The sequence below is a fragment of the Nomascus leucogenys genome, chromosome X, assembly GCF_006542625.1.
Source record: "Nomascus leucogenys isolate Asia chromosome X, Asia_NLE_v1, whole genome shotgun sequence".
Lineage (NCBI taxonomy): Eukaryota > Metazoa > Chordata > Mammalia > Primates > Hylobatidae > Nomascus > Nomascus leucogenys.
Genome location: NC_044406.1, coordinates 100,655,380 through 100,682,570, shown reverse-complemented (window position 1 = coordinate 100,682,570; position 27,191 = coordinate 100,655,380).

Here is a 27,191-nt window from a genome sequence, read left to right as displayed (position 1 = left end):
ATTCTTTTGCTTTGTGAGCAGATAGATCTTGCTAACTGAAAGCTTTTTATATTTTTTTCTTTGAAATTAGGGAATTTTACCAGGAATTTGGGTTTTCATCAATCCTGCCTAGTAGCCTTTTCAATCTGCAAACTGGAGTATTTTTATATCAAAAAGTTATATTTTATTATTTATTTAATATCAATTATCTTCCATCTATTCATTTTTCTCTTGCACAAAAAAAGTATAGTACACTGGTTAAGTGCACAAACCACTTTGGTTCAAATCTCAACTTTCCCACTTAAAAACTCTTTGACTCTGGAAATTTTGCTTAACTTCTCTATGCTCCTGTATTTCTTACCTATAAAATAGAGTTAATGATCATAACACTACCTATCTCATATGGTATTTTGCTTTGTTTTGTTGAAGTTTAAATTAGTTAACACATATAAATCCCTTAGGAAGATTGTCTGGCAAATTTCAAGTGCTCAGTAAATGTTAGCTAATTCTCTGGACCTGCAGTTATTGGCAAGTCAGGACTTCTGGAATTTTCTTCTAAATCTCTTATCTTTTCCCTCTGTATTCCCATCTCTTCATGTTTTTGGTCTATGTAAAATATTTTTACACTTAATCTCCCAGATCACTAAGTAATGTTTCAGCAATGATTGTTTGTTGAATTTCAAAAATCAAAAATCTTTTCTTTAATATAACCATAAAATATATTGTGTGTTCTAACAGTTCTCCTCCTCCCCCTCCTTCTTTTTCTTTTTCCTCTATCCTTTATCATTGCCATCAGCTCGATTTCACTGGGATACAATTGTTCTAGATATTTAGCCTGATTTTTGTCCTCCATGTTACTCATTTTTTAACTGAGTTTTTCTTTTTCTCTATTTCCTCATGATTATGGTCTTCCACAGAATTATACATGTCACACCACTATAGTTCCTTGACATACAGTCAACTAGCAAGTAATGACTGGCTCTCAGATGTCTGCTAATTTTTCCTCTCTGCTAAAGTGCATGGAGAATGCCTCTTTGCTCTCGGGTCTCCCAGTTTCTCTCTCATCTGCAAGGTCTAGAAGCAGTTCAGGTCACCAGTACATCAACCTTTTTAGGACCACTGAAGTCAGAATAATCTGGCAAGCATCATGGAACCATATAAACAAAGCAGCAAGTGTACCTCATTCTGATACGTTTGTGCCAGATGGGGTCCCTCAGATGACTATGAAATCTAATCACTTAAAAAAAATAAACCATTGATTCTGTTGCTGGTCCCTTGGCTCTTGCACATTATCAGGGAGAATCAAATTCAATACCTTCCCTCTTCTCCAAGTGGTTGGAAAGCCTCAGAAGGATTCTCTAGGTTACATCAACATATCTGCCCCAATGCTTGTTCCCAGAATCCACCTTTGAAGACACACACACACAGGCACACATAGTATACATACTTCTATATGTTAGAATTACATTTTTCCAAAGGAATATGTATTATTCAAAACTGTAAATAATTCATTTTTTTTAATGAGTGAAAAGTTGTGTGAGAAAATGTGGGTGACCACTACAGAGTGCCCTTTTAGAACCATGACTAATAAGAAAAGGGCTGGGCACGGTGGGTCATGCCTGTAATCTCAGCACTTTGGGAGGCCAAGGTGGGCAGATCACCTGAGGTCAGGAGTTTGAGACCAGCCCAGCCAACATGGTGAAACCCCATCTCTACTACAATTACAAAAATTATCCCGGTGTGGTGGTGCATGCCCGTAATCCCAGCTACTTGGGAGGCTGAGGCAGGAGAATCACTTGAACCCAGGAAGCAGAGGTTGCAATGAGCCAAGATCATGCCACTGCACTCCAGCTGGGGCAACAGAGAGACCCTGTCTCAAAAAAGAAAGAAAGAAAAGGAAAGAAACATGTTAAAAGAGAAAAGCCAGATTCAATAGCTATTTTGTCTGATTGATTTTTAATTTGTTTTTAAATATGCAATGGGCTTGTGCATATTTACAAGTTGAGGTGCGGGCACTGTGAACAGAAAGAGGCTGAAGATACAGGAGAGGCATCTGATGATAATATAGTTTTTTTTAATCAAAACCCAGGATGTTTGAGTTATAGTCATATTCTAACAATTGGGTATTAGACGGTCTTTTTTTTTTATCATTTTTTTTGTTGAAAATCCTCTTTAAAATCCCAAATCCACCTTTATGCTCTTAGTAAATTTATTCTAATGAAGATTTTCCTAACATATCTGGATCATAATAGGTATTTGGAAAATAGGATTTGTGTAGAAATAAATGTTTTCTAATAAACTTTTTTTAAAAGAGTGGTTTAGATTCACAACAAAATTGAGAAAAAGGTATAGAGATTTTGCCTATACTCCCTGCCCCCTGACATGCATAGCTTTCTCCACTGTTAATATCCCCCAACCAGAGTGGTACATTTCTTACTATTGATGGACCTACACTGATACATCATTACACCCAAAGTCCATAGTTGACATTTGGATCCCCTCTTGGTGTTGTACATTCTATGGGTTTGGCCAAATATATAATGACATGTAACCACCATTATAGTATCAGAGAGAGTAGTTTCACTGCTTTAAAAATCCTCTCTGCTCCACCTGTTCATCCCTCCTTCCTCCATAACCCTGGGAACCACTCATCTTTGTATCATCTCTGATATGGTTTGGCTGTGTCCCCACCCAAATCTCAGCTTGAATTGTAGTAATACCCACATGTCAAGGGTGGGGCCAGATGGAGATAATTGAATCATGGGGGTGGTTTCCCCCATACTGTTCTTGTGATAGTGAATAAGTCTCATGATAGCTGATGGGTTTATAAATGGGAGTTCCCCTGTACAAGCTCTCTCTTGCCTGTTGCCATGTAAGACATGACTTTGTTCCTCATTCATGATTGTGAGGTCTCCCTGGCCATGTGGAACTGTGAGTCAATAAAACCTTTTTCCCTTGTAAATTACCCAGTCATGTGAAAACAGACTAATATAGTAAATTGGTACTGGTAGAGTACAGTGCTATTGTAAAGATACCTGAAAATGTGGAAGCGACTTTGGAACTAGGTAACAGGCAGAGGCTGGAAGAGTTTGGAGGGTTCAGAAGAAGACAGGAAAATGTGGGAAAGTTTGGAACTTCCTAGAGACTTGTTGAATGGCTTTGAGCAAAATGCTGATAGTGATATGGACAATAAGGTCCAGGCTGAGGTGGTCTCAGATGGAGATGAGGAACTTTTTGGGAACTGGAGTAAAGGTCACTCTTGCTATGAAAAGAGACTAGCAGCATTTTGCCCCTGCCCTAGAAATCTGTGGAACTTTGAACTTGAGAGAGATGATTTAAGGTATCTGGGGGAAGAAATTTCTAAGTGGCAAAGTGTTCAAGATGAAGCAGAGCATAAAAGTTTGGACAATTTGCAACATGATGATGCAAGAGAAAAGAAAACCCCATTTTCTATGGAGAAATTCAAGCCAGCTGCAGAAATTTGCATAAGTAATGAGGAGCTGAATGTTAATCCCCGATACAATGGGGAAAATGTCTCCAGGGCATGTCAGAGACCTTCACACCAGCCCCTTCCATCACAGACCTGGAGGCCTAGAAGGAAAAAATGGTCTGGGCCGGTCCCAGGGCCTCTCTGCTGTTTGCAGCCTTGGGACATGGTGCCCTGCCCTGTTTCCCAGCTACTTCAGCTCCAGCCCTAGCTAAAAGGGGCCAAGGTACAGCTCAGGCTACTGCTTCAGAGGGTGCAAGCCCCAAGCCTTTGTGGCTTACATGTGGTGTTGGGCCTGCAGGTGCACTGAAGTCAGGAATTGAGGTTTGGGAACCTCTGCCTAGATTTCAGAGGGTGTATGGAAATGCCTGGATGCCCAGACAGAGATGTGCTGCAGGGGCAGAGCCCTCATGAAGAACCTCTGCTAGGGTAGTGCAGAAGGGAAATGTGAGGTGGTAGCCCCTACGCAGAGTCCCCATTGGGGCACTCCCTAGTGGAGCTGTGAGAAGAGGGCCACTGCCTCCAGAACCCAGAACGGTAGATCCACTGACAGCTTGCACCATGCTCCTGCAAAAGCCACAGACACTCAATGCCAGCCCATGAAAGCAGCCAGGAGAGGGAATTTACCCTGCAAAGCCACAGGTGTGGAGCTGCACAAGACCATGGGAATCTACCTCTTGCATCAGCGTGACCTGGATGTGAGACATGGAGTCAAAGGAGAGCATTTTGGAGCTTTAAGATTTGACTGCCTGGCTGGATTTCAGACTTGCATGGGGCCTATAGCCCCTTCATTTTGGCCAATTTCTTCCAATTGAAATGGGTGTATTTACTCAATGCCTGTACCTTCATTGTATCTAGGAAGTAACTAACTTGCTTTTGATCTTTCAGGCTCATAGGTGGAAGAGACTTGCCTTTTCTCAGATGAGACTTTGGACTATGGACTTTCAAGTTAATGCTGAAATGAGTTAAGACTTTGGGGGACTGTTTGGATGGGATGATTGGTTTTGAAAGGTGAGGACATGAGATTTGGGAGGGATCAGGGTAGAGTGATATGGTTTGGGTGTGTCCCCACCCAAATCTCAGTTTGAATTGTAATAATCCCCACATGTCAAAGGCAGGGCCAGGTGGAGATAAATGAGTCATGGGGGCATGACTGTACTCATAGTTGTGAATAAGTCTCACAAGAACTCATGGTTTTATACATGGGAGTTCCCCTGTACAAGCTCTCTCTTGCCTGCTGCTATGCAAGACGTGACTTTGTTCCTCATTCATTTCGCGCCATGATTGTGACGCCTCCTTAGCCATGTGGAACTGTGAGAATTAAACCTCTTTCCTTTATAAATTACCCAGTGTTTTGTATGTCTTTATTAGCAGCATGAGAACAGACTAATACAATCTTCATCGTTTTGCCTTTTCCAGAATGTCACATGGTTGGAATCATGCATTATGTTGACTTTTCAGTTTGCCTTCTTTTGCTAAGTAATATGCATTTTAGGTTCTGTCATTTCTTTTTATGTCTTGATAGCTCATTTTTAAAAGTGTGGAATGATATTCCATAGTCTAGCTTACCATAATTTATTTACCCATTCACCTACTAAAGAACATCTTGGTTGTTTCTACGTTTTGGCTGTTATGAATAAAGCCACTATAAACATCTGCATGCAGATTTTTGTGTGCATGTAAGTTTTCAAATTTTTGAGTAAATACCAAGGAGCATGACTGCTTAGAACAAATGGTAAGAGTGTCTTTCATTTTATAAGAAACTGCCAAATTGTCTTCTTAAGTGACTGTACCATTTTGCATTCCCACCAGCAATGAATGAGAATTTCTGTTGCTCCACATCCCCACCAGCATTTCGTGTTATCAGTGTTCTGAATTTTGACCATTCTAATAGTTGTGTAGCAGTATCTTGTTTTAATTTGCATTTTTTGACTACACATGATATGGAGCATCTTTTAATATGCTTGTTTGATATATATATATATCATCTTTTGGTGTGGTGTCTGTTAAGGTCTTTGCTCATTTTTTGATATGGTTATTTGTTTTCTTATTGTTCAGTTTTAAGAGTTCTTTGCACATTTTAAATAACAGTCCTTTATCAGATAAATGTATTTTGCAAATGTTTTTTCCCAATCTGTGGCTTTTCTTTCTATTCTCTTGATTGTGTCTTCACAGACTCAGACATTTTTAATTTTAATAAAAGCCAGTTATCAATTCTTTCTTCTATTGATAGTGCATATGATGTTGTTTCTAAAAAGCCATTACCAAACACAAGGTCTTCGAGATTTTCTCCTATATTATCTTGTAGGAATTTTTATAGTTTTGCATTTCACATTTAGGTCTGTGGTCCATTTTGAGTTATTGTTTTGAGAAAGATGTAAGGTCTGTATCTAGACTCCTCCCATCTTTTTGGTGTATGGATGTCCAGTTGTTCCAGCACCATTTGTTGAAACACTATCTTTGCCTCATTACACTGACTTTGCTCCTTTGTCAAAATTCAGTTGACAATATTCATTTGGGTCTCTTTCTCAGCTCCCTATTCTGTTTTGAACGGATCTATTTGTTTATTCTTTTGCTGAAACTACACTATCTTGTTTACTTTAGCTTTATAGTAAGTCTTAAAGTAGAACAATGTCAGTCCTCCAACTTTGTTATTCTTCTTCAATACTGTGGTGGCTAATCATTGTCTTTCGAGTCTTCATATAAATTTTAGAATGTTTGTTGATACACACAAAATTACCTTCTGGGATTTTGTTTGGGATTATGTTAGATCTATAGACCAAGTAGCAATGAACCAAAATCTTGATAATATTGTGTCTTCCTATCCATAAACACGGCCATTCATTAGCCTTTGATTTCTTTCATTGGGATTTTTAAAAATAATTTTAGGTTCAGGGGGTACATATACAGGTTTGTCACATGGATATATTGAGCAATGGTACGGTTTGGGCTTCTAATGTACCTATCACCAAAATGGTGAATACCATACCTCATAGGTAATTTTTTAAACCCTCCCCCCAAATCCTCTCCCCTTTTGGAGATCCCCGTGTCTACTATTTCCATTTTTATGTCTATGTATACCCATTTTTTATCTCCCACTTAGAACATTTTGAATGAGAATACTGCATGAGAATATGCAATAATTTGATTTTCTGTTTCTGATTTAAGTCACTTAGGATAATGGCCTACAGCTCCATCCATGTTGCTGCAAGGGACATAATTTCATTCTTTTTTATGGCTGCATTGTATGACATGGTGTATGTGTACTACACTTTCTTTTTCCAATCATCTGTTGATAGACACTTAGGTTGATTCAAAATCTTGGGTATTATGAACAATGCTGCAATGAACATAAGGTATAGGAAATCTTCATATAAAAATAGTTTTGTAATTTTCTCAAGTAGATCTTGTACATATTTTGTTGAAATTAAGCCTAAGTATTTAATTTGAGGTGTTGGTAATATAAAGGATATTGTGTTTTAATTTCAAATTTCAGTCGTTCATTGCTGGTATATAGAAAAGCAATTGACTTTTGTATATTGACTTTGTATCCTGTAACCTTGCTATAATTGCTTATTAGTTCCAAGGATTTCTTTTTCTACATATACAATCATGTCATCTGCAAAAATTACAGTTTCATTTCTTCCTTCCCTATCAGTATACCTTTTCTTTTCTTTTCTTGTCTTACTGCATTAGCTAGGACTTCCAATGTGATGTTGTAAAGTAGTGAGAGGGGACATCCTTACCTTGTTCTCTATCTTAGTGGAAAAGCTTTTAGTTTCTCACCTTTAAGTATGATATTAACTATTAAGTATTTTAAAGGTACTCTTTATCAAGTTGAAAAAATTACCCTTCTATACTCAGTTTACTGAGAGTTTTTGTCATAAATGGGTATTAGATTTTTCAAATGCTTTTTCTGAATCTATTGATATTAACAGGCATTTTTTTTTCTTTAGCCTGTTAATGTGATTGATCACCTTAATTGATTTTCAAATGTGAAACCAGCCTTGCATTCCTGGGGAAAAACCACTTAGTCATGGTATATAATTCTTTTAACACAATATTGGATTAAATTTGCTAATATTTTGCTGAGGATTTTTGTGTCTGTGTTCATGAGAGATATTGATCTGTAGTTTTATTGTAATGTCTCTATCTGGTTTTAATATTACTATGATATAGGACACAGAATGAATTGGATGTATTCCCTTTGCTTCTATCTCCTGAAAAAGATTGTAAAAAATGGGTATGAATTTTCCTTAAATGTTTGGTAGAATTTATCAGTGAACCTATCTGGGCCTGGTGCTTTCTGTCTGAGAAAGTTATAATTTACTGATTAAATTTATTTATTAGATATAGGCCTACTCAGGTTGTGAGTTTTGGCAGATGGTGTCTTTCAAGGAACTGGTCCATTTCATCTAGTTTATTAAATTTGTGGGCATAAAGTTGTTCATAATTCTTTAATTATTCAAGGTCCAGGTCATCTGTACTGATAGCCTATGTTATATTTCTGATATTAGTAATTTGTGTCCTCTTTTTAAATGTTAGTTACCCTGGTTAGAAGCTTATTGGTTTTATTGTCCATTTCAAAGAACTAGCTTTTGGTTTCATTGGTTTTCTCTATTGATTTACTGTTTTTAATTTCATTGCTTTCTGCTCTAATTTTTATTATTTATTGTCTTCTACTTACTTGGGATTGGATTTGCACTTACTTTTCTAGTTTCCTAATGTGGAAGCTTAGATTGCTTTTTGATCTTTCTTATTTACTAATGTATGTATTCAATGCTATAAATGTCTCTTTATACACTGCTTTGCTGCATCCCAGTGATTTTGACTAGCCATCCTTTGTTTCAAAATGTTTTTATATTTCTCTTGAGATTTCTCTTCTAATGCATATCTTATTTAGAAGCATATTGTTTAATCTCCGAGTGATTTGGGATTTTCTACCTGTCATTCTCTTACTGATTTCTGTGACCTGAGAGCAAGTGAGCAGGCACTGTATAATTTCTATTATTTTAAAATTGTTAAGAGTTGTTTTATTGTCAAGAACGTCATCTATCTTAGTGAAGGTTTCACGTGCACTTGGGAAGAATGTGTATTCTTCTGTTGTTAAATGAAGTAGTCTGTAGATGTCAATTATATGCAGTTGATTGATGATGTTGTTGACTTTACCTGTGGTATAACTGGTTTTGCTTGCTTAATCTGATCATTTCTGATAGAAGGGTATTGATTTCTCCAACTATAATAGTGGATTCATTCATTTCTTGCAATTCTATCAATTTCTGCTTCATGTATCTTGATGCTCTTTTCTTAGGCAAATAGAGTTGAGGATTGTCATGTCTTCTTGGAGAATGTACTGCTTTATTTATATATAATGCTCCTCTCTATTTTCTTTCTCTGAACTCTACCTTGTCTGAAATTAATAAAGCTACTTCTGCTTTCTTTTCTTTAGTTTTAGCATGGAATATATTTCTATATCTATTTACTTTTAATATGTAGTTTTCTTTATATTTAAGGTGGGTTTCTTGTAGACAACATAGAACTGGGTCTTCTTTTTTGATCTACTGTGACAACTTCTGTTTTTTAGTTGGTGCCTTTAGGCCATTGACATTGAAAGTGATTATTGATACAGTTAGATTAATATCTACCATAGTTGTTACTATTTGTTGCCCTTGTTCTTTGCTCCTATTTTTGTCTTCCACCTTTTTTCTGCCTTTTGTGGTTTTAATTGGACATTTTATGTGATTCCATTTTCTCCCTTTTTTTAGCATATAAGTTACATTTCCATTTTTAAATTTTTTTTAGTTGTTGCCCTAGAGTATGCAATACACATATTTTTTCTTTTTTTTTAGACTGAGTCTTGCTCTTGTTGCCCAGGCTGGAGTGCAGTGGTGCAATCTCAGCTCACTGCAACCTCCACCTCCTGGGTTCAAGTGATTCTCCTGCCTCAGAAACCACCCTCCCACCATCCCACCCCACCCAGGTAACTAGGATTATAGGCGAGTGCCACCATGCGTGGCTAATTTTTGTATTTTTATTAGAGACAGGGTTTTGTTATGTTGGCCAGGCTGGTCTCAAACTCCTGACCTCAGGTGATCCATACACCTCGGCCTTCCAAAGTGCTGGGATGGCAGGCATGAGCCACTGCACCCAGCCTACAATATGCATTTATAACTAATCCATGTCCACTATTAAATAATACTATATTGCTTTATGGGTAGTATGAACGCCTTAGAGTAACAAAATAATCCTAATTGTTGCTGCTATTCTTTTGAACAAATTCATATTTATTAGCTCAGTTAAGAATTTTAAAAATCAAGTTTTTATTTTACCCTCACTTATTGCTTCTTTGATATGCTCTTCTATTCTTTACATAGCTCTGAGTTTCTGACCTATATCATTTTCTTTCTCTCTAAGGAACTTCTTTTACCATTTCTTGCAAGACATATCTACTGGGAACAAATTCCCTCAATTTTATTTGCTGAGAAAGTCTTTATTCGAAGGATAATTTTAGAGAGTACAGAATTCTGGGTAAATAATATTTACTCCTTTACCCTTTAAATATTTCATTCCACTCTTCTCTTGCTTTGCACACTTTCTGAGAAGAAGTTTGATATAATTATTATCTTTGCTTCTCTCTAAGTAAGCTATTTTTATCCTCTGGCTTCTTTCAGGATTATTTCTTTATCAGTGATTTTCTGCTATTTAAATATAATAGCAGAAAATACCTAGGAATACTTTTGTCAACATTTATCCTACTTGTTTTTCTCCAAGCTTCCTGGATTTGTAGTTTGGTTTCTGCTATTATTCAGGAAAAATTCTCGGTCATTATTGCTTCAAGTATTTCTTTTTGTAATTAATTAATTAATTAATTTATTTTATTATACTTTAATTTCTGGGATACACATGCAGAATGTGCAGGTTTGTTACATAGGTATACATGTGCCATGGTGGTTTGCTGCACCCATCAACCCATCATCTACATTACATATTTCTCCTAATGCTATCCCTCCTTTAGCCTCCCACCCCCTGACAGGCCCTGATGTGTGATGTTCTTCTCCCTGTGTTCATGTGTTCTCATTGTTCAATTTCTACTTATGAGTGAGAACATGTGGTGTTTGGTTTTCTGTTCCTAAGTTAGTTGCTGAGAATGATGGTTTCCAGCTTCATCCATGTCCCTGCAAAGGACGTGAACTCATCCTTTTTTATGGCTGTGTAGTATTCCATGATGTATATATGCCACATTTTCTTTATCCAATCTATCATTGATGGGCATCTGGGTTGGTTCCAAGTCTTTGCTATTGTGAATAGTGCTGCAATAAATATACATGTGTGTGTGTCTTTATAGTATAATGATGTATAATCCTTTGGGTATATACCAGTTAATGGGATTGTTAGGTCAAATGGTATTTCTGGTTCTAGATCCTTGAGGAATCACCACAATGTCTTCCACAATGGTTGAAGTAATCTGCACTCCCACCAACAGTGTAAAAGCATTCCTGTTGTTTATGGAGTTGATTCCTGCTGGTGGGTTTGAGGTCTTGCTGACTTCAAGAATGGAGCCACAGACCTTCGTGGTGTTACAACTCTTAAAAATGGCACAGACCTGGCCGGGCGCAGTGGCTCATGCTTGTAATCCCAGCACTTTGGGAGTCCGAGGCGGGCAGATCACGAGGTCAGGAGATCGAGACCATGGTGAAACCCTGTCTCTATTAAAAATACAAAAAATTAGCCGGGCGTGGTGGTGGGTGCCTGTAGTCCCAGCTACTCGGAGAGGCTGAGGCAGGAGAATGGCATGAACCTGGGAGGCGGAGCTTGCAGTGAGCCAAGATCGCGCCACTGCACTCCAGCCTGGGTGACAGAGCGAGACTCCGTCTCAAAAAAAAAAAAAAAAAAAAAAAAAATGGCACAGACCCAAAGAGGAGTGAGTGGTAGCAAGGTTTATTGTGAAGAGCGAAAGGACAAAGCTTCTACAGCTTGGAAGGGGACCCAAGTGGGTTGCCACTGCTGGCTGGGGTGGTCAGCTTTTATTCCTTTATTGTCCCCTCCAATGTTCCATTTCTGTCCTATCAGAGTGCCCTTTATTCAATCATCCCCACGATTGGCTACTTTTAGAATCCTGCTGATTGGTGCGTTTTATAGAGCACTGATTGGTGCATTTTACAAAGCTCTTGTAAGACAGGAAAGTTCCCCAAGTCCCCACTGGACCCAGGAAGTCCAGCTGGCCTCACCTCTCACTATTTCTCCCCACCTTCTCGGGCATCTGTTGTTTCTTGACTTTTTAATGATCACCATTCTAACTGGTGTGAGATGGTAGGTATCTCATTGTGGTTTTGATTTGCATTTCTCTAATGCCCAGTGATGATGAGCTTTTTTGCATGTTTGTTGGCTGCATAAGTGTCTTCTTTTGAGAAGTGTCTGTTCATATCCTTTGCACACTTTTTGACCAGGTTGTTTGTTTCTTGCAAGTTTGTTTAAGTTCTTCGTAGATTCTGGATATTAGTCCTTTGTCAGATGGATAGATTGCAAAAATTTTCTCCCATTCTGTAGGTTGCCTGTTCACTCTGATGATACTTTCTTTTGCTGTGCAGAAGCTCTTTAGTTTGATTAGATCCCATTTGTCAATTTTGGATTTTGTTGCCATTGCTTTTGGTGTTTTAGACATGAAGTCCTTGCCCACGCCTATGTCCTGAATGGTATTGCCTAGGTTTTCTTGTAGGATTTTAATGGTTTTAGGTCTAACATATAAGTCTTTAATCCATCTTGAGTTAATTTTTGTATAAGGTGTAAAGAAGGGGTCCATTTCAGTTTTCTGCATATGGCTAGCCAGTTTTCCCAGCATCATTTATTAAATAGGGAATCTTTTCCCCATTGCTTGTTTTTGTCAGGTTTGTCAAAGATCAGATTGTTGTAGATGTGTGGTGGTATTTCTGAGGTCTCTGTTCTGTTCCATTGGTCTACATATCTGTTTTGGTACCAGTACCATGCTGTTTTTGTTACTGTAGCCTTGTAGTATAGTTTGAAGTCAGGTAGCATGATGCCTCCAGCTTTGTTCTTCTTGCCCAGAATTGTCTTGGCTATGCGGACTCTTTTTTGGTTCCATATGAAGTTTAAAGTACATTTTTCCAATTCTGTGAAGAAAGCCATTGGTAGCTTGATGGGGATAGCATTTAATCTATAAATTACTTTGGGCAGTATGGCCATTTTCACGATATTGTTTCTTCCTATCCATGAGCACGGACTGTTTTCCCATTTGTTTGTGTCCTCTCTTATTTCCTTGAGCAGTGGTTTGTAGTTCTCCTTGAAGAGGTCCTTCACATCCATTGTAAGTTGTATTCCTAAGTATTTTATTCCCTTTTTAGCAATTGAGAATGGGAGTTCACTCAGGATTTGGCTCTCTGTCTGCCTGTTATTGGTGTATAAGAATGCTTGTGGGTTTTGCACACATTGATTTTGTATCTTGAGACTTTGCTGAAGTTGCTTATCAGCTTAAGGAGATTTTGGGCTGAGAAAATGCGGTTTTCTAAATATACGATCATGTCATCTGCAAAGAGAGACAATTTGACTTCCTCTCTTCCTATTTGAATACCCTTTATTTCTTTCTCTTGCCTGATTGCCCTGGCCAGAACTCCCAATACTATGTTGAATAGGAGTGGTAAGAGAGGGCATTCTTGTATTGTGCCAGGTTTCAAAAAGAATGCTTCTAGTTTTTGCCCATTCAGTAGGATATTGGCTGTTGGTTTATCATAAATAGCTCTTATTATTTTGAGATATATTCTATTGATACATAGTTTACTGAGAGTTTTTAATATGAAGGGGTGATGAATTTTGTTGAAGGTCTTTTCTGCATCTATTGAGATAATCATGTGGTTTTTGTCTTTGGTTCTGTTTATGTGATGGATTATGTTTATTGATTTGTGTATATTGAACCAGCCTTGCTTCCCAGGTATGAAGCCGACTTGATCATAGTGGATAAGCTTTTTGATGTGCTGCTGGTTTCGGTTTGCCAGTATTTTATTGAGGATTTTCACATCGATCTTCAACAGGGATATTGGCCTGAAATTTTCTTTTTTTGTTGTGTCTCTGCCAGATTTTGGTAACAGGATGATGCTGGCCTCATAAAATGAGTTAGGGAGGATTCCCTCTTTTTCTGTTGTTTGGAATAGTTTCAGAGGAAATGGTACCAGCTCCTCTTTGTACCTCTGGTAGAATTTGGCTGTGAATCCACCTGGTCCGGGACTTTTTTTTGGTTGGTAGGCTGATTACTGCCTCAATTTCAGAACTTGTTATTGGTCTATTCAGGGACTTGACATCTTCCTGGTTTAGTCTTGCGAGGGTGTATATGTCCAGGAATTTATCCATTTTTTTTAGATTTGCTAGTTTATTTGAACAGAGGTGTTTCTAGTATTCTCTGACGGTAGTTTGTATTTCTGTGGGATCAGTGGTGATATCCCCTGTATTATTTTTTATTGTATCTATTTGATTCTTCTCTCTTTTCTTTTTTATTAGTCTGGCTGGCGGTCTATCTATTTTATTAATCTTTTCAATAAATCAGCTCCTGGATTCACTGATTTTTTGAAGGTTTTTTTTGTGTCTCTATCTCCTTCATTTCTGCTCTAATCTTAGTTATTTCTTGTCTTCTGCTACTTTTGAATTTGTTTGCTCTTGCTTCTCTAGTTCTTTTAATTGTGATGTTAGGGTGTCAATTATAGATCTTTTCCATTTTCTCCAGGGGCATTTAGTGCTATAAATTCCCCTCTAAATGATGCTTTAGCTGTGTCCCAGAGATTCTGGTACATTCTGTCTTTTCTCTCATTGGTTTCAAATAACTTACTTCTGCCTTAACTTTGTTTTTTACCAGGTTGTTCAGTTTCCACATAGTTGTGCAGTTTTGAGTGAGTTTCTTAATCCTGAGTTCTAATTTGATTGCGCTGTGGTCTGAGAGACTGTTTGTTATCATTTCCATTCTTTTGCATTTTCTGAGGAGTGTTTTACTTCCAATTATGTGGTCGATTTTAGAATAAGTGCGATGTGGTGCTGAGAAGAATGTATATTCTGTTGATTTGTGGTGGAGGGTTCTGTAGATGTCTATTAGGTCCACTTAGTCCAGAGCTGAGTTCAAGTCCTGAATATCTTTGTTAATTTTCTGTCTCATTGATCTAATATTAACAGTGGAGTGTTAAATTCTCCCACTATTATTGTGTGGGAGTCTAAGTCTCTTTGTAGGCCTCTAAGAACTTGCTTTATGAATCTGGGTGCTCCTGTATTGGGTGCATATATATTTAGGATAGTTAGCTCTTCTTGTTGCATTGATCCCTTTACCATTATGTAATGTCCTACTTTGTCTTTTTTGATCTTTGCTTGTTTAAAGTCTGTTTTATCAGAGACTAGGATTGCAACCCCTGCTTTTTGCTTTCCATTTGCTTGGTGAACGTTCCTCCCTCCCTTTATTTTGAGAGTATGTGTGTCTTTGCATGTGAGATGAGTCTCCTGAATACAGCACACCGATGGGTCTTGACTCTTTATCCGATTTGCCAGTCTGTGTCTTTTATTTGAGGCATTTAGCCCGTTTACATTTAAGGTTAATATTGTTATGTGTGAATTTGATCCTGTCATGATGCTATCTGATTATTTGGCCTGTTAGTTGATGCAGTTTCTTCATAGTGTTGGTGGTCTTCACAATCTGGTATATTTTGCAGTGGCTGGTACCAGTTTTTCCTTTCCATATTTACTGCTTCCTTCAGGAGCTCTTGTAAGGCAGGCCTGGTGGTGACAAAATCTCTCAGCATTTGCTTGTCTGTAAAGGATTTTATTTCTCCTTCACTAATGAAACTTAGTTTGGCTGGATATGAAATTCTGGGTTGAAAATTATTTTCTTTAAGAATTTGAATATTGGCCCCCACTCTCTTCCGGCTTGTAGGGTTTCTACCAAGAGATCTGCTGTTAGTCTGATGGGCTTCCCTTTGTGAGTAACCCAACCTTTCTCTCTGGCTGCCTTTAACATTTTTTCCTTCATTTCAACCTTGGTGAATCTGACAATTATGTATCTTGGGGTTGCTCTTCTCATGGAGTATCTTTGTGGTGTTCTCTGTATTTCCTGAATTTGAATGTTGGCCTGTCTTGCTAGGTTGGGGAACTTCTCCTGGATAATATCCTGAAGAGTGCTTTCCAAAACTTGGTTCCATTCTCCCTGTCACTTTCAAATACACCAATCAAATACAGGTTTGGTCTTTTCACATAGTCCCATATTTCTTGGAGGCTTTGTTCGTTCCTTTTCATTATTTTTTCTCTAATCTTGTTTTCACACTTTATTTCATTAAGTTGATCTTCAATCACTGATATCCTTTCTTCCATTTGACCGGTTCAGCTATTGATACTTGTGTATGCTTCACAAAGTTCTCATGCTGTGTTTTACAGCTCCATCAGTTCATTTAAGTTCTTCTCTAAACTGGTTATTCTAGTTAGCAATTCCTCTAACCTTTTTTTAAGGTTCTTGGCCTTCTAGCATTGTGTTAGAGCATGCTCCTTTAACTTGGAGGAGTTTGTTATTACCTACCTTCTGAAGCCTACTTCTGTCAATTCATTAAACTCAAACTCCATCCAATTTTCTTCCCTTGCTGGCAAGGAGGTGTGATTCTTTGGAAGAGAAGAGGCATTCTGGTTTTTGGAATTTTCAGACTTTTTGCACTGGTTTTTCCTCATCTTCATGGATTTATCTACCTTTTATCTTTCATGTTGGTGACCTTCGGATGAAGTTTTTGTGTAGACGTCCTTTTTGTTGATGTTGATGCTATTCCTTTCTGTTTGTTAGTTTTCCTTGTAACGGGAAGGCCCCTCTACTGCAGGTCTGCTGGAGTTTGCTGGAGGAACACTCCAGACCTTATTTTTCTGGGCATCACCAGCAGAGGCTGCAGAACAGCAAAGATTGCTGCCTGTTCCTTCCTCTGGAAGCTTTGTCCCAGAGTGGCACCCACCAGATGCCAGCCGGAGCTCTTCTCTATGAGGTAACTGTCGACCCCTGCTGGGAGGTGTCTCCCAGTCAGGAGGCATGGGGGTCAGGGACCCACTTGAGGAGGCTGTCTGTCCCTTAGCAGTGCTCAAGCCCTGTGTTGAGAGATCTGCTACTCTCTTCAGAACCAGCAAGCAGGAACTTTTAAGTTGCTGAAGCTGCACCCACAGCCACCCTTTCTCCCAGGTGCTCTGTCCCAGGGAGATGGAGTTTGATCTATAAGCCCCTGACTGGGGCTGCTGCCTTTCTTTCAGAGATGCCCTGCCCAGAGGGGAGGATTCTAGCGAGGCAGTCTGGCTACAGTGGCTTTGTGGCACTGCAGTGGGCTCTGCCCTGTTCAAGCTTCCTGGCAGCTTTGTTTACACTGTGAGGGGAAAACAGCCTACTCAAGCCTCAGTAATGGTGGACGCCTCTCCCCCCCACCAATCTTGAGCGTCTCAGGTTGACTTCAGACTGCGGTCCTGGCAGGAGAATTTCAAGCTAGTGGATCTTAGCTTGCTGGGCTTCGTGGTGGTGGAATCCGCTGAGCTAGACCATTTGGCTCCCTGGCTTCAGCCCCCTTTCCAGGGGAGTGAATGGTTCTGTCTCACTGGCATTCCTGGCACCACTGGGGTATGAAAAAAAAACTCTTGTAGCTGGCTCGGTGTCTGCCCAAATGGCCTCCCGGTGTTTTGCTTGAAACCCAGGGCCCTGATGATGTAGGCACCAGAGGGAATCTCTTGGTCTGCAAGTTGCTAAGGCCATGAGAAAAGCGTAGTATCTGGGCTGGAATACACCGTTCCTCATGGCACAATCCCTCATGGCTTCCCTTGGCTAGGGGAGGGAGTTTCCCGACCACTTTCACTTCCCAGGTGAGGTGACGCCCCACCCTGCTTCAGCTTGTGCTCTGTGCACTGCACCCACTGTCTAACCAGTCCCAATGAGATGAGCCATGTACCTCAGTTGGAAATGCAGAAATCACCTGCCTTCTGCATTGAGCTCAGTGGAAGCTGCAGACCAGAGCTGTTCCTATATGGCCATCTTGCCAGCCCAGTCCCTACTTCAAGTATTTCTTATGTTCCTTTCTGTCTCTCTTCTCCTTCTTGTATCCCATTACCTGTATTTTACACCTTGTGTAGTTGTCCCAAACTTACTGGATACTCTGTTCTGGTCTTTACTGTAGTGATTTTTGTTTCTCTTTGCTTTTCAGTTTTGAAGGTTTCTATTGCGATATCCTCAAGCTCAGAGATTCTTTCTTAATCTATGCCAGTCTATTCATAAGCCCATCAAAGGCATTCATTATGTCTGTTACAGTGTTTTTAATCTCTAGTTTTTTTATTCTTAGAATTCCCATCTCTCTGTCATACTTGCATAATGACTGTTTACTAAAGACCTTAGTGTATTCATTATAGCTATTTTAAATCCCCAGTCTGAAAATTCCAACATCCCTGCCATAGCTGAGTCTGGTCCTGATGCTTGTTTTGTCTTTTCAAACTACGCTTTTTACCATTTAGTATGTCTTGTAGCTTTTAGCTGATACCCAGACTTGATGTACTGGGTAAAAGAAACTATTGTAAATAGGCTTTTAGTAATGTGGTGGTAAATTACTAAAGTAATCGGGGGGGATGGAAGTGTTCTATAATTCTATAATTAGCTCCCATCTTTAATTGAGTCTATGCTCCTGGACTGTGTACTTCATAAATGTTTCTCATTTTTAAAAAATTTTTCTCCCTTATATGGGACAAGATGGTTGGAAGGGACTGGAATTGGATATTTCCCTTCTCACGGGCCTTTTAGGCTCTGAAAATGCTCTAGTAGTGCAGGTTCTAGTTAAACACTTTTTCCTGAAGGTAGGAATCATTCAAAAGAACAGAATGCTCTGGCATATTTCAAAGTGTCCACTTTTTCTCTACCATTGCCAGAAGCACAGAGGTATTTTTCTCCAATATTCTCTGTCAGAACCTGGTCTAGCTCTTGGAAGTAAAACTTGCAAAAACGTGCAGACCCCCAACTCCCACTGAATTCCCCTGGAGTTTTCCACCTTCAAATTTGTCCAACTTGAGCCTCCAGCAATTTATTAATTACAGTTCCGGTTTTCCTACTCTGGTAGTCATACCCACAAAGGTTTCTACTTATGGGTTTCTGCTCCAGTAAGCTGTGTCTCTGTATTCACCTGTCTCCAATTCGGGGGACAGCAGTTTGCCCTACAGACTCGCTTCTCTTACAGATCTAAGAAAAGTTACTGATTTTTCAGTTTGTTCAGCTTTTTACTTGTTGTTAGGCGAGAGAGATGACTTCCAATCTCCTTATCTGCGGGACTAAAGTTCTTTGAATTTTTACCCTTTTTTTCACTATTAATGTGGTTCAATGATTTTCCTTTTGTCAACAATGTTCTGTGTTTTGAGGCTTATTTCAGGCTAATTTTCAGTTCTTTTCTTTTTAGGGTGCTCCAAATAGATTTAAAAAAAAAACTTATAACACTTTTTTTCAGTAGAACTTCTGAATAATATGTTATATGAAAAATTAATCATTCTTTCCTGAAGTTCTTTGATCATGGGGTTTTCTACCTGTACCAAACTTGAGAGCATCTTAGGAGGCTACTATCATGTAACACACATTGGGAAACAGTGTTCAAATCACTAGATTTTTGTGAGTTTTATATCAATCAGCTATTGTTGTAGAACAAGAAAATCTCAGTGGTATATAATAATATACGTTTATTTCACCTTTTCATATTAGATTACTAGGCTGGCTCAGTGGTGGTAACAAGGAATATTCATTTCCATGTGTTTCTCATCTTTCTCTGAGGCAAGTGGCTTAATTAAAGTACAGTTTTCCAGTGGTGATGAGATAAGCAAAATAGATCACATCCAATTTTGTGAGCACAGTTCAAGTACCTGCTTTGTATTAGGTCTACTCACATCCCATTAGCCAAAGCAAGTCACATGGTCAAGTCCAAATGTAAAAGGCTGGGAAGCATGTGACTGCTTTTGTGTAGGAACTACAGTGATACATGGAAGCTACAAGGTATATTGAAAAATTGAGGCTTGTAATTCAATTTACCAGAGTTCTCAAAATTCTCATTTTGAATGATGCTGCAGGTAGGAGTCATCATACCTGAGCTTGCAGTTTCTCAATGGGGGTTCTATTTTCATTTCAGATGGGGCAAACCTTCCTGGATGTTGTTCAGTTTTAGCATTGCTGGCTCTTACCCACTTAACTCCAGTAAGCATCCTGACAGACTTTTCCAAAGTACTCCCTATCTAATCAATAACACTCCTAATTTGAAAGGCACTGGTGAATTCTACTGTTAATTAATTGTGTGAACTTGGGCAAATAATTCAGCATTTTACTTTTTTGGCCATAAAGAATAAGTTAAAATTAACAAGCTATAAGTTCTATCTCAGTGTAAACATTTGATAAATTGAAATATAGCAGATAGAGGCGACTAGAATAAAGTGTGAGAAAAACAGCATATATGCTTCAGGCCATCTCTTCTACCTTCAAGTCATCCTGGGAGTATATAGTTTCATTCTCATACTTTAAGATAATAGTAACAAGTTAAAAATGTCAGAGGAAAGCAATTTGAAATGTTGTTGAGGATTGAATAATATGTCACATTAGTGATGTTTGATCCAACTGGGGTTGTTTAGTCAAGAAATCAGTAATGAACTTGTTTAGAAAAGAGAATTGGAGCTTGAGGATGAGAGCTCAATTCGAGTTTTATTTGCTCATTAGACAAATCATTACTGAGTACCTGATACGGACCAAATGCAATGTTGAGCCTTTTAAAATTTATAATATAAGATAGACTTATTAAGTGTTGCCCAGAGAACAAAGCTAGAGGGATTGTGCAAAATGGCAGGTAAATGACTTTAGGCTTAACATAAGAAAAAAGAAATATAATTACCAGGGAGACTGAAAATGAAATGGATGACTTTAGGAGGAGTCACTGAAGTCCCCATAGTTTGAAATATTCAGCTTTTCAGAGTTAGAAATGAATCCTATCTCTGAATCTCTAGCACCGTTGGCACATGGCTGGGCACAGCATAGGTGTTGAATAGGAATTTGTTGAATAAACAAATACATCAAATGTGAGATTAAAAAATTGTTAATTTCTGGTTATCCAACTCTAAGATTCCGTGTTTTTCAGAGAACATGAGACCCCACAAAGTCAGTCTCTATCTTTTCTTCTCCTCATTTCCCTCATAAAGTATGTCAAAAGGAAGCATCTCTTCAAAAGTAGTTCAAAGGCAATATAGAACAGAAAACAATTTATTCAAGGGTAGCCAGAGGAGTGTATGTGGAAGGGGATATAAGCTGTGCAGGGCTTTGCATGATGTTAGGATGGGAGCTGAGAGTATGCATGTGATTCACCATTCTCTTTTTACTACCATTTGTAGTACTTTGTAAAGCAGTAAGTTAAGTATTCTAGAGAAACTATCATAATTCTCCATTTTCTCTCATTACTTTTGAATGAATACAGCAAATTCTTTCTTGCTGTTAGTTTCCTTTGAACAAATAAAACAGAAAGACAGGACCATAGAAAAATACATCAGTTAGAGGCTTAGTTAGGTTGTGGTTAATCAAGATTTTATCTTACTAAAATGTAGGAAAGGAAATTTTATTGATGAGAAGTAAACAATTGTGAGATAAAAGCAAGTGAGTGGGAACACACATTTGAGTAACCCATGTCTCCCCAAGGAAAATCTCAGAGTTAAAATGGCCTTTCTTGATACTACTTGATCATTCAGATATAATTTGCACTTTCACAATACATAAATTTTAATGCCAAGACAGGAAATTCAATCTAAAAAATGATCACTTGCCAAATTAATGATCCGTTTACATCTGAGGTTAGAGCTGAGTCATAATTATATTGAAATTAAAAGATAAGTCCTGGATGTCTTCAATGATCTCAATATTTGCACATTTATTTGGCACTCACCACAACACTAGAAATGTGCTGTGGGCAATCGAAAAGTAAATAACATGTATTTTTTTATTTTTGGATATGATGAAATATCAGAGATGGGATTTATCTTCCCACTGAAACTAACTAGAAAATTGGACCAAATATATGAAATAACTGTTTTCACACATTGGACAACAAGCAACACAAGGAAAATAAGTGAGGTGAGCCCTGTGATTACTACTGGCTTTCTGTGTGTAGGCACATTTCACAACAGAAAGTAGTAGGGGCAGCCCATCCAAAACAGGGTGGTTTCCCAGAATTGAGATGGAAATTAGGGAAGCTGAGGGGGCTGGAACATATTGGGCCAAGTTCTGCGAAAAGAGAGATACCCAGAAAAGAACTCTCACTATTGTTTGAAAGTCTTACTGATTACATAAACAGTTGATTAACACATATTTTGTATGTTACATGTATTGTGTACTGGATTCTTACAGTAAAGTAAGCTAGAGAAAAAATGTTTTTAGGCAAGTCATAAGAAAGAAAAAATATGTTTACTATTCATTAAGTGAAAGTGGATTATCATAAAGATATTCGTGCTCATTGTCTTTATGTTGAGTAGGCAGAGGAGAAGGAAGAAGAAGGGTTGGTTTTGCTGTCTCAGGGTGGCAGAGGCAGAAGGAAATTCACATATAAGTTCAAACTCGTGTTGTTCAAGGGTCAACTGTAATCAGTCAAGTAAGTGCTAAAATCTAAAATACATCAATGAAAATGGCAGAGTGAGAACATCTGAAAATCAACAATAACAATGGCAAAAATTGTCTAAATCAACATTCAGGAAGCTGGAAATTAACTAAAAGCTTGCAGCAACCCAGGGAGCACTTATTTTAGAAAGTAAGTACAAAGAGTGAGCTTTGTGGCTTTTTAACTGGCTCAATTCCTACACTTCTCCATTGAGGTCTGCAAGAGCTTTGAAAAAAAACAACCCACAATCGTGGTGAAAACCAGCAGTCTGGCAGCCATTAAGAGGGGACAGAACAAAAGTTGGAGCTCTTTTCAAAGCCTTAGTCCCAGAAAACTGTCTTGTGATTATTTGTCTTGTGATTCACTGGAAGACACCGTTTGCTAGGTTGTCTTTATTTGACTGCACTTGAAGCTGGCCCAGCAAAAGAGCCTTTTTCCTGGGGTGGTTGTCAAAAACATTTAGAGGAAAATATTTAAATTCACAGATGCTTAAGGTGCATATCAGGTGGGGTCAAAGAGAGTAGCCAAAATCCTTAAAAGGAAATCCTGGGGAATGAGATGTCCATAGGGGCTTTGAAAAGATCACATTTATTGGGAATCTAGAAGGAAATGTGAATGTCATATCTATGTAGGACATTCTACCGCACAACAACAAAATACACATTCTTCTCAAATGCACATAAAACGATCTCCCAGAGATGTCGGCACACAGAATAATTTTCATTAAATTTTAAAAGCTTGAAATCATACGAAATATCTTATTTGACCAAAATGGAATAAAACTAGAAATTAGTAGTAATAGAAAGTTTGGAAAATTCACAAATATGTGTAATTTAAGACTGCACTCTTAACTAACGGGTCAATGAAGAAACCATGAAAGAAATTAGAAAATACTTTGAGATGATTTAAAATGAAAACATATTAAAATTTGTGGAATGCAGTAAAAACAGTACTGAGAGATACATTTAAAGCTATAAATTCCTATGTTAAAAAAGAGGATGAATCTATTTGAATATGACACCAAAAGGACAGGCAACAACAGAATAAACAGATAAATTAGTTTATACCAAAATTCAAAATTTCTGTGCACGAAAAGACAGAATCAACAGAGTAAAAAAGGCAACCCACAGAAGGGAGAAAATATTTGCAAATCATATGTCTGATAAATGTTTAGTGTCTGAAATATATAAAGAACACCTACAAGCTAAACAATGACAACAAATAAACAATCTGGTTAAAAGAAAATCAAAGGGCTTCAATAAACATTTCTCCAAAGAAAAAATACAGATAGTTAATAAGTACATGAAAAAGAGTTCAGCTGGGCATGGTGGCTCACGCCTGTAATCTCAACAATTTGAGAGGCCAAGGCGGGCAAATGTCTTGAGCCCAGGAGTTCAAGACCAGCCTGGGCAACATGACAAAACTCCATCTCTACAAAAAATACAAAATAAATTAGTCAGTTGTAGTAGCATGTGCCTGAAGTCACAGCTACTCGGGAGGCTGAACTGGGAGGATAATTTGAGCCTGGGAGGTCAAGGCTGCAGTGAGCTGTGATCATGCCACTGCACTCTAGCCTGTGTGACCGAGTGAGACCCTGTCAAAAAAAAAAAAAAAAAAAAAAGCAAAAAAAGTCCAATATCACTAATTGTTAGGGAAATGCAAATTAAAACACAGTATGATACTCATTAGAATGGGTACTATGAAACAGAGAAAATTACAAGTGGTGGTAAGGATGTGGAGAAACTGGAACCCTCATACAATGTTGCATGGTTAAAGTCATGCAGCCACTGCAGAAAACAGTGTAGCAATTTCCCCAAATTTTAAACATAATTCCATATAAGTTAGCAATCCCATTCCTCGGTATATGCCTAAAAGAATTTAAAACTAGTATTTGAATAACTTGTATATAAATGTTTATAGCAGCATTATTCACATATAACCAAAAAGTGGAATCAATACAAATGTCTATCAATGGCTTCATAAATATTAATCCATTAATGTGATATATCCATACAATGGAATTTATTATTTTATCATTCAGAGGAGTAAAGTACTGATTCATGCTACAACATGGAGGGACCTAGAAAACAACTCGCTAAATAGAATAAGCCAGGCACTAAAAGCTGTATATTGTATGATTCCGTTTATATAAATGTCCAGAATAGGCCACTCCATAGAGATGGAAATCAGATTGGTTGTTTCTAGGGAATAGGGGCAGAGAGAAATGGAGAGTGATTGCTTAATGGGTATAGGATATTGTTTTACAGTGATAAAAATATCCAGGAATTATATATGGCTATTGGTTGCCCCATATTGTGAATGCACTAGAAGCTGATTAATTGTATACTTTAAAGTTATTGAAATGATGAATTTTATTTAATTGAATTTAACCTCAATAAAAAACAAAAAAGTTAAATATAAAGTTACCATATGACCCAGCACTTCCATTCTTAGGTATATATCTAAGAGAAATGAAAGTGAATGCCCCCCAAAATCTTGTCCACAATGTTCATTATCACTAAAGCAGCAAATTAGTAATGTTGTAATCCTTCATTTTTAAATAGAAATAATAGGATATGAGCCTGATGAAAAGGCAATTGTCTTTCTACTTAGCTAGAACACATTTTCGTCTTTAAGATGAATTTATCTTTCAAATCATTTTGCTTGTAGAAAGCTTTCATTCAGCATTTCACATTCTTCACTTAGCAGAAGGCTTACATGATATCATTGAGCCATTCAGGAATTATATTGCCACATTAAATTCCAGCAATGAAAACTGCTGAAGAAAATAGTAAGTCTCCTAGTTTTACCACAAACAAGAATTTGAACTGATAGTTTAGTAGTGAATGTCATCTTAAAAATAAATTGTGAAGGAGATTCACGTTACATTGCTTCTTCTTAGGGTATGAGAAATAGATTATTACTGCAAAACCACACAAAGACTATCTGAAGTCTAAAAATCGGAGCTACCACTTTGACTTATACTTAAGGAAATGGATATTGCAGGCTCAGCCTGAGCTTGGAGTCTCAGTATTCACTTGTGATGTTTCCTTGTTTTCAGCATCAAGGGTTATAAGGCAAAGCCTTGGTTTTACAGTGGAATCCCTTTACTGTACTCAGACCAAGAAACCAACTAGCCCATTTCCTGTGATCTGGACTATTATATCCCACTTTGCCCATGTAAATGTATGTGATTTGCCCCTAACCTATCAAAACCCAAGTGAGAGCGGGGTCCTTCCATTAAATGGGACTTTACTGTGTCTTATTAAACTACTTACCAGGAATTCTTTTACTACACAGGCAACTAATTAATATTGTTTTCTTTATATTTCTCTGCTTGTATCTAAACACATAAATCAGTAGTAGAAAAACAAAGCATTTGGCTGTTTCCTGATCAAAATCTTTTAGAACACTTTGAGATACAGAATATATATTATTCATCTTTGCACCCTCTGTGTTTAGAACAGTCCCTGAAAAATGAGTATTGAAGAAATTTATATTTAATAAGTGAGTGTATGAATGAAGTGAAGCATCTCCACTTTAAAAATATTCAGTGTTGTTGGGTGCGGTGGCTCACGCCTGTTATCCCAGCACTTTGGGAGGCGGAGGCAGGTGTATTGCTTGAGCCCGAGTTCGAAACCAGCCTGGGCAACACGGTGAAACTCCATCTCTAGAAAAGTACAAAAATTAGCCAGGTGTGGTGGAATGAGTCTGTAGTCCCAGCTACTCAGGAAGCCGAGTATCTGTGAGCCCAGAATCCACTCCACTGCACTCCAGCCTAGGCGAGAGCAAGACCCTGTCTCAAAAAAAAAAAAAAAAAAAAAAAATCAGTGTTACCATAAGTGGTTTCACTGATTTTCTTCCCAGTTTCAAACCTATCTAATTACTACAATTCTTCTAATCAAAGGCAAAAGAGTGAAAATTAAACTGATTTTTTCTGTGTCTTATGTCTTTTTCTCTGGGACAGCCAAAGTCATTTCTTCTGAAATCAAGCATACCACGTCAGGATCATTTTCTACTCCTTTCTACACATTCAAAGCATAACTCAGTCTATTGCCACTGCTTTATCATTTCCCAAACCCTTCTCCCTGTCACTAGGCTTGTAGACTCTGTTCATATTCTGGTTACCAAATTACTTGTTTAAAACTTTCTTTCTGACCCTCTTTGCCCTTATGCCTGGTACTACAGCATAACGAAATGACCAACACTAAAATTAGTTTCTTTTTATCCCATTGCACCTCTCTTCATGTTCTTGTGAGGGTTTCCTACTGTGCCATAGGTTATTCAAACATCTACTTTGTACACTCACTGTTAGCAAAATATAGTACACAGCAGGAGATGATGTGTGTGTACACATGTGTTTGTGTAGATACAAAAGAAAAGGGTTCACAACTTTAGAATATTATGACCTACAGGGGAAAGTACATATAAACACTTTAAGACATATTTGCAAATCAGTCATCTAAAACTCCTTTGTAGGTTAATGAAAATGGAATCCAAATTTAATACACACATCAGAACTAATTAGAAATATTGAACGATTTTGAGAGCAAACTAATTTCATGTCCCCTGCAAACGACACTTTTCCTAATATTAAGCCCACACTCTTTCTTGATGCTTTTTTGAAAATGCAAAATAAATAGTCTACCATGTAGTAATTTGTGAATTTGGCTTGTCCTTCATTAGATTGAAAGCATTGGAGGACTTATAATGCTTTATTCCCCTTTATAGCTCCCTGAAGCCTCAAACATAGAACCTGGCTCAGTAAATATTTGATTCAAAGCAGATCAACAAGTGCTAATGAATACATGTGGCCTATGTCCTGAGAGATCACAAAGTGAAAATGTGATCAGCATTCATATCAGTTAGGGAAGTTGTTTGGTGGAGGTAAATTTGATACAGTTTAAAGACTGTAATTTTGTGAAGCTTTTAGCCTAAGTTCTCATTTCTTCCCAGTACATAGGCCCTCACAGCCTCTTAAGCTGATATTTATCAAGGACAATTTCCTTACATTAAGCCTGGGCTATTTCTCCATTGTCCACATAACTTGCTATTTTTTCTCATTAAATGAAAATATTTTATAT